Source organism: Apium graveolens, chromosome 3 (assembly GCF_009905375.1).
Source record: "Apium graveolens cultivar Ventura chromosome 3, ASM990537v1, whole genome shotgun sequence".
Classification (NCBI taxonomy): domain Eukaryota; kingdom Viridiplantae; phylum Streptophyta; class Magnoliopsida; order Apiales; family Apiaceae; genus Apium; species Apium graveolens.
In genome coordinates, this window is record NC_133649.1 from 73,986,386 (window position 1) to 74,000,619 (window position 14,234).

The window sequence follows — 14,234 nt, forward strand, 5'->3', positions numbered from 1 at the left end:
AATTAGGAATTGATCAAAAATAACTTAAAACCTAACTATAAAAATTTAGCAAGAAACCCTAAAAATATAAACCCACTCAAAAATGCAAACCCTATATAAGACAAACTTAAGAAACCCTAAACAAAAAACTCACCCGCAGATAGGAAGCAAACTTTAAACCAAGATCGGTGATGTACTCATTATAGTTTTGCATTGCTTCCTCGCCTTTTACTAACAGTTGCACACAGCCTACATAGTAACGTATCCAAGCTAGCTGCACGAGTCTTCCAGTAATTACCTAGAACACCACACCTTATCCATGCATGATATTCTACATAGGCGATTGGATCGTTTGCAAGAACCTTTCATATGCAGCCATTTCTTCCATGGACCTAATTTTATTCCCATCTATTATGAAATGAGGAGGTACAACCCAAACATTTGGGGCTCCAAAATATATTTGAACTGCCTCAGAGTTGACGCAGCATAGAAACATAAGAAAAACAAGCGATAATTCTCGCAAGAACTCTTACACGAGAAATCATTTAATACCTTGAATTCAAAAGGCAAACTTTGAATCCACAAGGGTTTCTTGAATACACAAGAAAGAAAAGAGAAAAACTCTTAGGTTTTTATTTCAATCAAAGATTTTAATATGTCACATCATACGACTGTTTATATATGGATAAGAAACGATAAAATGAAATAAAAATAAATCCTATTTAAAATAAATAATAATTAAAAGAAGAGTGATCATGTGATATTTTAGCATGATCATGCACAATCTGTCCATTCTCTAGAACCTTCTGGTACACAATCCTAATTTGGCATGATTATGCAATCCAGCAACGATGCGTGATCATGCGATCATATTGTGATCATATTTTTGCTCTTCTTGCATTCATCACACCCTCAATATGTACCGAAAATTCTCCCACATCAAAAATATAATGCATAGAATAATTTTTCTGATATATAACGCTCCATTTTTGTGTTTTAGATTGCAAGGACAAACTTCTAGTGAGACATGACATAATGTAAATGATCCCACCATATAGAGGTGCGTTGGCATCCTTTGCACATTCAGGATAAAGAGAGTGCCATGTTTCGTCCACCAACATTGTTCAGGCACTTGCCAAATGAATGATGTGGCACCAACCTAAGTAACTTTTCGCAAGCTGGTTTCATTTAGGAAGATAGTGCGCTGAAGACCAATAGACGATAACATCCTGGATATTTTTAAAAATTAAGAAAAGATCAGTTTACACATATCTCCTTGTAACAGTTTAAAATACATTCTATCATTGATATTTTCCAAATTAGAGCCTTGTCTATAACTTCCTTTTAACCAAATTCCCTAACACCATAATCTTATATTGATAAAATAAATTACTTGGTGGCCCTTACGAGAAATCTAAACCTTCAACTCCATCATATTGTAATTTTGTATTCACAAAAGAATAAGAAACATAAAAGAAAAGAAATGTATATGTAGTAAACAAAGAGATAAAAATGGATCAGTTCAAACATACATCATTCTTGGAAGACAAAAGAATGAGAAACATAAAAGAAAAGAAATTTCTATGTAGTAAATAGAGAGATAAAAATGGATCAGTTTAAACATACATTGTTCTTGGAAGAAGACAATTGATATTTTTTATTGTTACGAAAAAGGCCGCCAACATAAATTGTCTAAACATCAACTTTGGCATGTTAGCTGATAAAACATGTCCTCTGTAGCTGACCATTTTCTTCCAGCTTAAAGTTCCATCTATACATGTAATGGATCTCCAGTTTTCTCCCATGCACATTAAAGAGATAAATATAAGTACTCGTAGGCAACAAGTATAGTAAATGTGAGATAAATAAGTTTTGATGGTATGCAGTTGTTGCAAATAAAATTTGATATCAATAAACTGTAGTAAGTGTAGCTTGAACTTGAAAGGCAAACCAAAAGGCCGTAACAAAATTAGAGATAAAGGGTTAATAGTTAAGTAGTAGAATTGTGTTTTCCTAGACAGGGACGATACAACACACTAACTACTCATGACATTCTACAGTCGATATAGATATAAATATGAAATAACTCATAAAAAAATATTAACAGTTGTGACCTTCGAAGCAAGCTAAGAATAGGGAGCCTCCATGATGATTCTTATAAACAACAAAAATAGAGCTTACATAAATCTAGCCAAAACATTCAAAGGACTAATAGCATTAGTGTTTACCGAAAATATATAAACGAAAGTATTGTTTGAATCCTTGATATATCCCCATATCCTTGACTGAACTTCACCACTTGACTCAATCCTAAATGAGCCATCTGAGTAATTAAAAAGCTCATTGTTTTGTTCAATAATCTTTTGGTTCATGATGAATCTCGTCTGTTGGATGGTTGCTACCGAATTAATGACTCATGCCTCTCTCAAATGTTCAAATACAAAATTATTGGCTTCACACTGTTTCAATGCTCTAATGTTGTTTAGCGGAAACACCGCATCAGGAGATTGTAATTTCCCTTCAAAGATTAACCCATTCCTATTTAACCACAAGGACCACAATGTGGGAAAAATAAAATACTCCAACATTGCTTAATCTATTAATCCTGGTACCAATTGCATAAATCTCTGACATTGAGATTTGCATATGATAAGAGTATTTCCAATAGTGGCACCCTTTGGGGGTACCAAACATGTCCAACTCATCATAAATAATATTTTATTTATTTATTTCTTCATTTATATCATATTTAGATTTCTTTAACTTCAATAGTTGGCACCCCATGTGAGTGCCTAGATGGTCCCCAAACAAATTAATAAAAAGCTATATGTAGTATAATAAGTATGAATAATTTATACTTTTAATGCAAGTATTCAGATTTTTTCATTTAGAGGAGATGCCAATAGGGTGCCAAAGGTTAGCAACTTCTCTTGGTGCCCCTTGGGCACCCTTGTAACTCCAATAGGAAGGCACCCAAGAGTTTCATGTCACATATGATTTGGCACCCCTCTTCGCACCCCTATTAGAATTGCTCTTAGTGTTCATTAGTTAGACACCGCCAATTAAAAAACTTATCCCACCCTTGCTTTGAAAACTGGCACGATCAAAGTAAGTGATTATGTGGTTCCACCTCAAGGTTACAAAAAGCACATTTGGAGTACGCAATCAAGTTAACCAGCCTATGGTATATCAATGCTCTTGTTGGTAGAATTTCATGTTCTACCTTTAGTTACCATTTACCTCTACTCCTGTCATATCAAGTAACCTGATTCCTTCTGCAGAAGGGTAAACATTGCTAATACAATTCCACACTAATGTGTCATCTCCCTAACTCAAAATTTCAATAGTATCATTAAGTTTGACAGCTTCTTCAATTTCCCAACTTCTGAGTTGTCTCAATCATAATGAAAGAAATGTTGTATTTGGGTCACTCCATCACTGAATGAAATCTTTAATTATTTGATGTTTAAAGAGGGAGACACGCCATAAAGTCTATTGAAATTTACACAAAATCTTTCATTGTTACACCATAAATAATCCCAAAAGAATGTCATCTTCCTGTCCCTAACAATCCATTTAACCTTGTCTATATCCAAAGCATTTTTTAAGCCGTCATTATTGTTTACAGTCAACCATCCTGAGATCAACTGTGATGTCCTCTTATCTAGCATAGCTCTCTCCAAATTTTCCCCCAAGTGACATTCATGTTATACCCTTAGTAATTTATTCCATTTCTCATATCTGTTAACCAACCACCTATACCGATATTTCCCAATCAACACAAAATTCTTTTTCTTTATTGATGTTAACCCAACCCTCCATGATTAATTGATTGAGCCACTACTTGCCATTTTAAGAAGTGCATATTCTTTTTCTTTCCCCATTAGAATCAAATTCACCCCAGAGGAAGCTTCTTCTTGTGTGTCCTAAGATTTTTTTGACTCTCGTATGCATTATAAAGGTGTTAAACCAATACACTGGAAAACTGTTAATTGTTGCCTTTAACAGTGCCAAACGCCTTGCCATATTTAGATGTTCACTCTTCAAATCAGCTAACTTATCCTTAACTTTCTAAATTAAAGGATCCCAAAACATCTCCTTTTTTGGAGAAATTCCAATGGTTATACCGAAATAGCTCACAGGCCACACACCCACCTCACATCCGAGTATATCACCCCCTTGCAACAAAGGTTCCTTATCATTTCTTACAGCAAAGAGCCTACTCTTTGAGAAGTTAATCTTTAGACCCGTAAGTAATTGAAAACATAAGAGCAATTTTTTGATTGACCTTATCGAATACACATTGTTTTCAATAAAAATAACAGTATCATCAGCATACTGTAGGTGGGTTATTAGACTTGATTCTCTTGAAATTTGGATTCCCCTAAAAAGACCTACATTCACTGCTCTTTTTATCATTTTGCTCAAAGTTTTTACGACTAAATTAAAAAGAAGGGGAGACAAACTAATACATACATACACACATATACAAGTATATACATATATGGGATCTTACAGAAACTAACATAAAATAGAAACTAGAAACAGGCTGGCCTATTATTAAAAGAGATGGCCTGATCCAGAAAATAAAGACAACTGACAAGAGAAACAAACAAAAGGATACTTACAAATTATAATACATACATCCATGTTGTGTACAAGTACCCATAACCTACTTCATATTTTTCTCTTTCCTCCATAATTAACATCACTTTCTAATATATCTTCTTCTACATTTTTACAGACACCCTCCTCCTTTAAAAAAACCAAAATTTATACATTTCATCACTACATAACTCCTTTATTTCTTAAGTTTACTCAAGACATGATTATCATCATCATGACATGTTTTTTTTCCTGATTTTGACGTATGTTGTGCAAGACATGCATGTACATAATAAGACTAAGTCATCTTTAAAACACTAAGGATAAGTTGTATGATAATTTAATTGTATTACGTAATTATATTTCTTGAGTCTGTAAAAATGGTAAGTAGATTAGACTGGAAAATTTTTCGTTGAACAACCATCAAGCTAAGGAATAAACTCTGGAAGAAGATCAAATCCTCATCATGCCTAAGAGAAAAGTGTAGAAGCTTGGAATTGAATAATGTTATTCTATGAAAAATTTTCTAAGTCGCGTATTAACAAGTTACAAATCAAGAAATATCAAGAAGTATGTCGAGAAGTCCAAAATTATTTGTAGAGAAGTCCCAAGAGATATCGACAAGTCAATCTGCATGTAGAGAACTCAGATATCAACAAATCAAAAAGTCCATGTAGAGAACTGGAGATATCGACAAGTCAATTCTTCATGTAGAGAACTAGAGATATCGATAAGTCAAATCATCATGTAGAGAACTGAAGATATCGACAAGTCAAAAGCTTATATAGAAAAATTGAGATATCGATAAGTCATTCTACTTATAGAGAACTAGAGACCTCGACAAGTCAAAAATACATGTAGAGAACCCAAGATATCGATAAGTCATTTTACTTAACGATACGTGACATCTTTACAGAACAAAACAGATCTAGACAAACAACTTCATAATTCAGAATGTAGACAACTTAAAGATTCAAAATTATCTGTCAACAAACAATTCTATCACTGAATTAGAAAGACTACAAATGTAGTTGAAGAATACAAGATCAAGGGCCAAGATTCCCTGTACAAAGAAGAATCATAGACCTAACAGATTCTGCACAGATTTGCTAACATTGGAAATGGAAATGTATAAAGTAGCTTTAGAAACCGTGATAGTCCATTTTAGAGCAAGTTTTATACACTCGTGCATGTTGATCTATAAAGCATGTCACGAGTCCTTTATTTAGGAGTAACAAACATATTTAGGAAATCTTGAATACTCTCTCAAGAATTGTAGATGAGTTCTTATCTTTAAGAACACAGATTTGTTGTAAGACAAATTTAATTTAATATAAATCAAGTGAGTTTTGATAATCTGCTTATGTGTTTACAATTAAGTATTTTATCACTACAAGTGCATACATCTATTTTGTTCCAAATAGCCAAACACTCTCACAGCTAATTAAAACCCAAGAAAACACATTTACCCCCCTATGTGTTGCATTTCATACCTAACAAGTGGTATCAGGGAAAAATCTGAAGTAAATAGATAAAGATCTTGGAAGTATGAGTGCACAGAAAATCAATAGTATTAAGAATCCTATATTTGATAAGATAAACTACACCCTATAGAAAATGAAGATGATGATGTTCATCAGGATGGTCAATCCAATGTACATTAAAATTCTTTAGCATGGACCCTTTATTCCTATGATAAGGGTTTCTGAATCAACAGAAGGAGACATGGTCGTTCCTACAAACATCAAAAGATGAAACTCCACACGTCATTGAACATATAAAGATAATTGAGAAGCAGGCTGAAGATCAAAATTCTGTCAAAACATTAAGGAGTGACAATCGCACAGAATTCAGGAATGCAATTCTAAATGAATTTTGTAAAGACAAAAGCATTATTCAAGAGTTCTCAGCTGCTAGAACACCTCAACAAAATGGTGTGGTTGAAAGGAAAAATAGAATTCTAGTTGAGGCTGCAAGGACAATGCTACAAGATATCAACCTACCAATAAATTTTTGGGAAGAAGCTAGTAACACAACATGTTATACTTGAAATAGATATTTACCAAAAAAAACATTGGAAAGTCACCCTACTCGGTTTTTTCAAAAAGAAAGCCTACTATTAAGTATCTTCATGTGTTTGGAAGTAAGTGTTTTGTGCTAAAAGACAACACTGAATATGTTGGAAAATTTGACTCCAAAGTATTTGAAACTATTTTTCTTGAATATTCTTTGGAAAAGACTGCATACATAGTGTATGTGCTAGAGCAGAAGAAAATAATGGAAAGCACGGATGTGATATTTAAAGATGACAAGTATCCAGGCTTGAATGCCTTGATGAAAATGAAGCTGAAGCTTTAAAGTTTGAAAATCTCAATATTGACAGTGATTCTAAAGATGAAGCTGAGGTCAACACAAATAATAGAATGGAGGAAGAATCTAGTAAACCAGTGAATTCTGAAAATGAGAAATCATCTCAAGAAAGAAACATACCTAAATTTGGTGGCACAAACTCAGGGGGAGAAGGGGATGGCAATTCTACAAGTCATACCAACAATAAAGAAAATAAAGAAAATTCTAGTCAACAAAATCATCACACCAAAAAATGGGATAAGAGTAACACAAGAGATACTATATTTGGTGTTTCTAATGTTGGAGTGAGGACTAGAAGTGCCACTGCTAATGAATGCTTGCATGCTTTTTCCCTTAAATTAAGCTTAAGAAAACTGAGGAAGCTCTATCAGACTCTGATGGGATAACTGCTATGCAGGAAGAGCTGAATCGGTTTGAAAGAAATAAAGTTTAGGAATTGGTTCCTGCACTAAGAAACAGAAGCATTATTGGAACAAAATGGGTGTACATGAACAAAATGGATGAAAATGAAATTGTTACAAGGAACAAAGCAAGATTTATTACCAAAGGCTATTCACAGGAAGAAGGAATTTATTATGATAAAACTTTTACTCCAATTGCAAGGCTTGAAGCAATAAGAATTTTTCTTGCATTTGCTGCATATTCTAATTTCAAGGTATATAAAATGGATATGAAAAGTGCATTCCTTAATGATGAATTGGAAGAAGAAGTCTATGTGCAACATCCACCTGGCTTTAAAGATCTAGAATTTCCAAAAAAAAATTACAAACTTTTGAAGGCTCTATACGGATTAAAGAAAGCACAAAGGGCATGGCATGACATACTACCAGAATTTCTACTCAAACATTGATTCACTAGAGGCATAATTGACAACACTTTATTCTATAAGTAACATAGTGATGACATTATCCTGGTTCAATTTATGTGGATGATATTATCTTTGGTTCTACTAATGAAAAGTTATGTCAAAGATTCTCAAAGCTTATGCAGAGTGAATACGAGATGAGCATGATGGGAGAACTAAGTTACTTTCTTGGCCTTCAATTCAGCCAAAGAAGTGATGGAATCTTTATCAGTCAAACCAAATATGTCAAAGATCTTTTGAAGAAATTTAAAATGGTAGACTACTCACCTGAATCAATTCTTACGTCTATAATTACCAAATTGGATGAAGATGAGAAATGAAAAGGTGCAGACATCTCAAGCTATAGCGAAATGATTGGATCTTTTCTTTATTTAACTATTAGTAGACCATACATCATGTTTTCCATATATTTGTGTGCTAGATTTCAATAAAATCCTAAAGACTCACACTTAATGGCTATCAAGAGGATTTTTAGATATTTGAAGGGAACACCAAACTTGGGATTGTGGTATCCTAAGGGAACTGGTGTTGAAGCTATTGGATACACAGATGCAGATTTTGTTGGGTACAGGGTAGACAGAAAGAGTATAAGGGGAAGTTGTCAATTCCTTGGTCAAAGATTTGTATCATGGTATTAGAAATAGCAATCTATGTCCACTTCCATAGCTGAGGCAGAATATATAGCTGCTGGAAGTTATTGTGCTCAAGTGCTTTAGATTAGAAATCAACTAATGGACTATGGCCTAGTGTTACATAAGAATCCAATCATGTATGACAATACTAGTGCTATATCTATTATTTCTAGTCCAGTTAATCATTCTAGAACTGAGCACATTGATGTAAGGTATCATTTTATTAGATAACATGCTGTAAATGGTACTATTGAGCTTATTTTTGTTCCAACAGAAAAATAATTAGCTGACAGTTTCACTAGACCTGTGGATGAAGCAACTTTCACTAGACTTGTAAGTGAGATTGGTATGTTAAAATTTTCATCCTAAAGCAAGAAGTCGGCTAACATGTTGCATCAGATTAATTCCTGATAAATCAAAATAAATTTAATTTAATTAGGAATTCTCTGTGTATTTATTTTTCAAAACTAAAAATCTAACTTGGAATTTTTCTGTATCTAAGAGAAACTGTCTAAATGTAACCTCACATCATTAATATGTAAAACTAATATAAGATAGAATTAAGAAAGATCAAAAGTATGTGGAGAACTGAGTTCTCGATAAGTTAAAATGACTTCTTGATAAGTTATTTTCTAACTTCTTGATAGAGTTCTCGATAATTCATTTTCATGACTTCTGGATGGACTTCTTGATAAGTCTTTTTATGACTTTTCGACAACTCAAATTTTATGCTTCTCGATAACTCATAAATGAAACAATTTAATTCAATAAATTATATCAGTTAAATATTTTTTATATAAAATTAATTCGATTTTCTGGTGATTTCCCAATATAAATCAGAATAATTCAGTCCAAAAGGATAAACTGGATATTTATCCAACATCTCGATAAGTCACTATCTAGTTCTCGATAAGAGTCAAGAAAGTTACATCTCGATATGAGTTCTCTATAGGTCATATGACTTCTCTACAAGCTATTTTTAATCGTTCACTCTTCTCTTGTCGATAAGTCGCATCTCTACCCTATAAATACACCGATATCTCGACATAACCCCTCTTTACGCTTTCGAAATCTCAATTGACCTAGTTTCTCCAATTTTTTACCATTCTTAACCGTTTTAAGCACAAGGCTCACTATGCCTTTGGTAAGTAGGGGTAAGGAAATTCTATTTCCTAGATTTATCATGTCCTATAATAATCATATTTGATACGATTCTGAATCGGATGTAGCGGATTTGCTGAAATCTGTGTCTGTGTCTGATTTTGGCGAACGAATATGCTATTTCAAATGGAATCGAGCGTCTGGACGTAACTGATAGAAAAATCTATCATCGACTGATCTGTAAGGCATTTGACATTGTTTAGGCCCTGTAATCTGCGATTTAATGTTATCATATTTAATTTCGAATTTTCTAATTTTTTCAATATTTGGTTTTTATGATTAGATCATGATGGGTATGATATGTTAAGATTATATTATGTGTTTTAACATGTTATTTTGTGTTAATTGAGCATGGTGGATGGTTATGGCTTATGACCTTAGGTTAATGGTTTTGGTTTTTCAAATACGACTTGCATGTCATTTAATCTTGTAATTATTAAATCTCGAATGTAACTCGATTTTTTCTTGTAAGTTCATTAGATTAGTTTTCATATTTCATTCTTGTAATGTATATGAAGACATGAAGATTTGAAGATCAAGGGTAATCCCACATGGAGGCCATCTAAGAAAGCAAGACTTTTACTAAAACCCTAGCCACCAAGGGAGAAGATGGAGAGAGTAAGAAGAAACGAGTTTGTGCTAATACACATTCAATCCTTGAGTTCAAGCATTTGTGTGGATACCGATAGAGCGTAGATCGCGAGAGGGAGATGCGTGGTGATTGAACAAGCTTTAGATCTCCAAAAATTAGGTTCAGAAACTAGTATCAGTGTAACCCTTTACAACCAGTTCCCTATCTTCTCCATACACCAAAAATAAATCTTTAGTCCTCTTTAAGTACTTAAGAATATTCTTTAAAACTATCAAGTGACCCTCACCTGGATTAGACTAGTATCTGATCATCATGCTCAAAGCATACAAAACATCATGATAAATACATATCATTATACACATTATAGATCCAATTGTTGACGCATCTGGAACTTTCTCAAATGACCCTTATCATCAAATGATTTAGGGGCAATTATCTTCTGAGATCACTATCCCATGAGACATCGAAACATATCCTTTCTTTGTCTCTTGCATCATAAAATGATATAATACTTTATCAATGTATGTACTCTGACTAGGTCGATTAATCTTTTCAATCTATCTCTATAGATCTTGATCCCTAATATATAGGCAGCATCGCCTAAGTCTTTCACCAAGAAACTATTTCTCAACCAAGTCTTAACAGCCTGTAGAGAAGGTATGATATTCCTTATTTGTTATATGTCATCTACATATAATACTAGGAATGTCACATGGCTCCCACTAACCTCCTTGCAAACACATGGTTCATCTTCATTTTGAATAAAGCCAAACTCTTTGACCGTTTCATTAAAATGAATATTCATTCTCCTTGAGGCTTACTTCAATCTATAAATAAATAGAAGCAACTTACAAACCATCTTAGCAAACTTTGGATCGATAAAACCCTCAGGTTGTATCATATATACATCATCTTCAAGGCTCCCATATAAAGCAGTTTTGACATCCATTTTTCAAATCTCATAGTCAAAGTAAGCAACTATAGCTAACAAAATCCTGATGGACTTGACCATAGTAACCGATGAAAAAGTCTCATCATAGTCTATACCATGAATTTGTTTGAAACTCTTTGCCATTAGTCGCGTCTTATAAGTCTGTACTTTACCATCCATGTCAGTTTTCTTCTTGAAAACCCACTTGCACCCTATAGGTTTTACCCCTTCGAGTGGATCAACTAAAGTCAGTACTTTATTTTGATACATGGATTCCATCTCGGATTTCATGGCCTCTAGCCATCTCTTGGAGTCTGAAATGTTCATAGCATCTTGGTAGGTGAGAGGTTTATCATTATCCGTAAGCATCACATCACCATCTTGAGTCAAAAGAAATTCATAATTTCTCCCGGGCTCATGGTGAAACCTACTAGATCTACGAATAACCTGTGTTTCTTGGACATGATTACTTTCAACATTTTGATGTACATCCTGATCTTATTCTAACTCTGGTTCAATATTTTCATGGGGTTCTCGATCTTCATCGAGATGTATTATCCTCCCACTGGTTTTCTTAGAAAGTAGTTCTCCCTCAAGAAATACAGCGGCCCGAGCAATAAACAATTTGTTCCCCGAAGGATTATAAAAACTATACCCTTGTCTCACTTGGGTATCCCAAAAAATAGCATCTATCTAATTTTGGTCCAAGCTTATCAGAGGCTAAACGTTTTACAAACGCTTCACGTCCCCAAATTTTCATAAATAACATGTTTTGACATTTATCACTCTATATCTCATACGGAGTATTTTGAATCACTTTAGTCGGAACTTGATTAAGTGTATATGTAGCCATTTCTAGAGAATAACCCTACAAACTGATTGGAAGATCCGCTTGACTCATCATCGATCGCACTATGTCCAACAAGGTACGATTTCTCCTCTTAGAGTCTCTATTCCATTGAGGTGTTCTAGAAGGAGTAAGTTATGATACACTATCACACTCCTTCAAGAAACTCTTGAAATTAAGGTTTAAGTATTCTCCTCCATGATCTGATCTTAAAACTTTTATACTTTTCCCTTGTTTTCTTTTCTACTTCGGCCTTATATTCTTTGAAAATTTCAAAAGAATCGGATTTGTTCTTCAGAAGAACAAGATATCCATATCTATTAAAATCATCAGTAAATGTTATGAAGTAGTATAAGCCCCCCCTTTCCATCATACGCATTCGACCACATACATCATTATGTATAAGTCATAATTGTTCGGTGGCCCTTTCACCTGATCAGGTAAAAGAAGCTTTAGTCATTTTGCCAATGAGACAAAGTTCGCATCTTCCGTATGATTCAAAATCAAACTTATCCAAGTATTCATCTATATGTAACTCAGAAATACGTTTCTCATTAATATGGCTTAATGACAATGCTAGAGCTAATCTTTGATTTGAGTCAACTTAGAACATATAAATTGTTAACTAATTGTGCAACATTATAAGTCTTATCATTGAAATAGAATAAACAACTATTGTTAATTAAAATGAAAATCTTTCTTGTCCTGACAAGAAATTGACTTAATGTATCCGCTAAAGGCAGGAACGTAATAATAATTTATCAAGTTCTCAATCTCGCCTTATGGGCAAGATTAGGTATTGAGTTCCTTCAACTAGAGCAACAACTTTTGATCCAATTCTAACCCTATACCTGAAGTTTGACCATTGCTAGTCTTCTTCTTTAGATCTTCCAAATAAGCTCGATAATTTAACTTCCATTCATCCAGTTATTTCCACAGAAATGACAATCATCTCCTTCAGCAACACCACTATTAGGCTTCAAAAGCCCTTTGAGATTGGACTTTGGTTTGACACCGAATAAGATCAAATCTTCACCTTGCCTGTCCACTTTCCTTTCCCATTTGCATTCCACATGTACACCATGAATATGTACGTAATTCATGCCTTTACCGTGTTATTTTCAGCAGTTCTAAACATGCTTAAAAACTCAGTGAGTGTTCTGTCTATCTCATTCCTTATGTTTATAACAAACTAAGAATAGAAGTTGTTCAAAGATTGTTTGATCAAATCAAGCTGAGTCTCTAGACTATTCTTGAAACCTAAAATATCAAGTTACATATCATCTTTAGAACATGTGGTCCAATCCCGATATCATTCTCCAATTAATGCAAAGTATGGTGCTTTATTATTGTCAAATCTTTCTGACGACCCTATCCTTCAAACATTTTTTAAAGGTGCTCAATTATATCATAAGCATCATTATGCTCTTGTTGCTTTTAAAGCTCAGCACTCATAATTACAAGCATGAGACATGAAACATCAGTTGCATAATCAATTTACTTCTGGTAAGCATTTTGTTCAGCACATGTTTCATTCTCAGCTAGAAGAAATAAGGGAGGGGTTTGAGTGACATCCTTGAACCTGAGGACAATCCTCAAGTTCCCGTGTCAATTGAGGAAATTATTTCATGTCAGCATGTCCTTCTTAGGGACTATTACATAGAGAAGTTATTTGTGTTATTTATCATTTGATATCTATAATATTAAAGTACATAAAATGACTTAGTCTACAGATGATCATTAAATTATGTTCAAGTGATTATTTATATATATATATATACACAATATATATCTCCCACTATTTTTATCAAATCAATAGCCCTAACTATTAATTCGGAAAGAATATCTTCTATATCTTTTCTAGTGAGCCAAGATCCATATTTTACCATGCATTAGGTCAGCTTTGGCTTTTCTCCTAAAACATGATTATTTAGGTAGACAACATTTGTCAATTATATCAACTATATAACTCTTGGATAGCTTGGTGGAACAACATTTATTCACATTTATCTAATAAATCTCTCCAAACTCTATTCCTCTAAGTTCACAATCCTATTATGGTAACTTAGTTAAGTCAAACCCAATAGTCAAAAAGTATCAATATACTTCAACACATCTCCCATTATAGATGGGAGTACTTCACTTTGGCGAACCCACTCCTGGTCGATCTAGGGGTTAACGCATTGGACTCATTGGAAGGCATCTGATCAACTTAATATTAACTTTAGGGTTTTGTTAATTTTAAAATGATC

At 33.6% G+C, this 14,234-nt stretch overlaps 1 pseudogene; it reads right to left on the reverse strand.

The window, feature by feature from the left end:
- Nucleotides 1-179: 179 nt before the first annotated feature.
- Nucleotides 180-14,234, reverse strand: part of LOC141714337 (alpha-(1,4)-fucosyltransferase-like) — a 147,901-nt pseudogene continuing 133,846 nt past the window's right edge.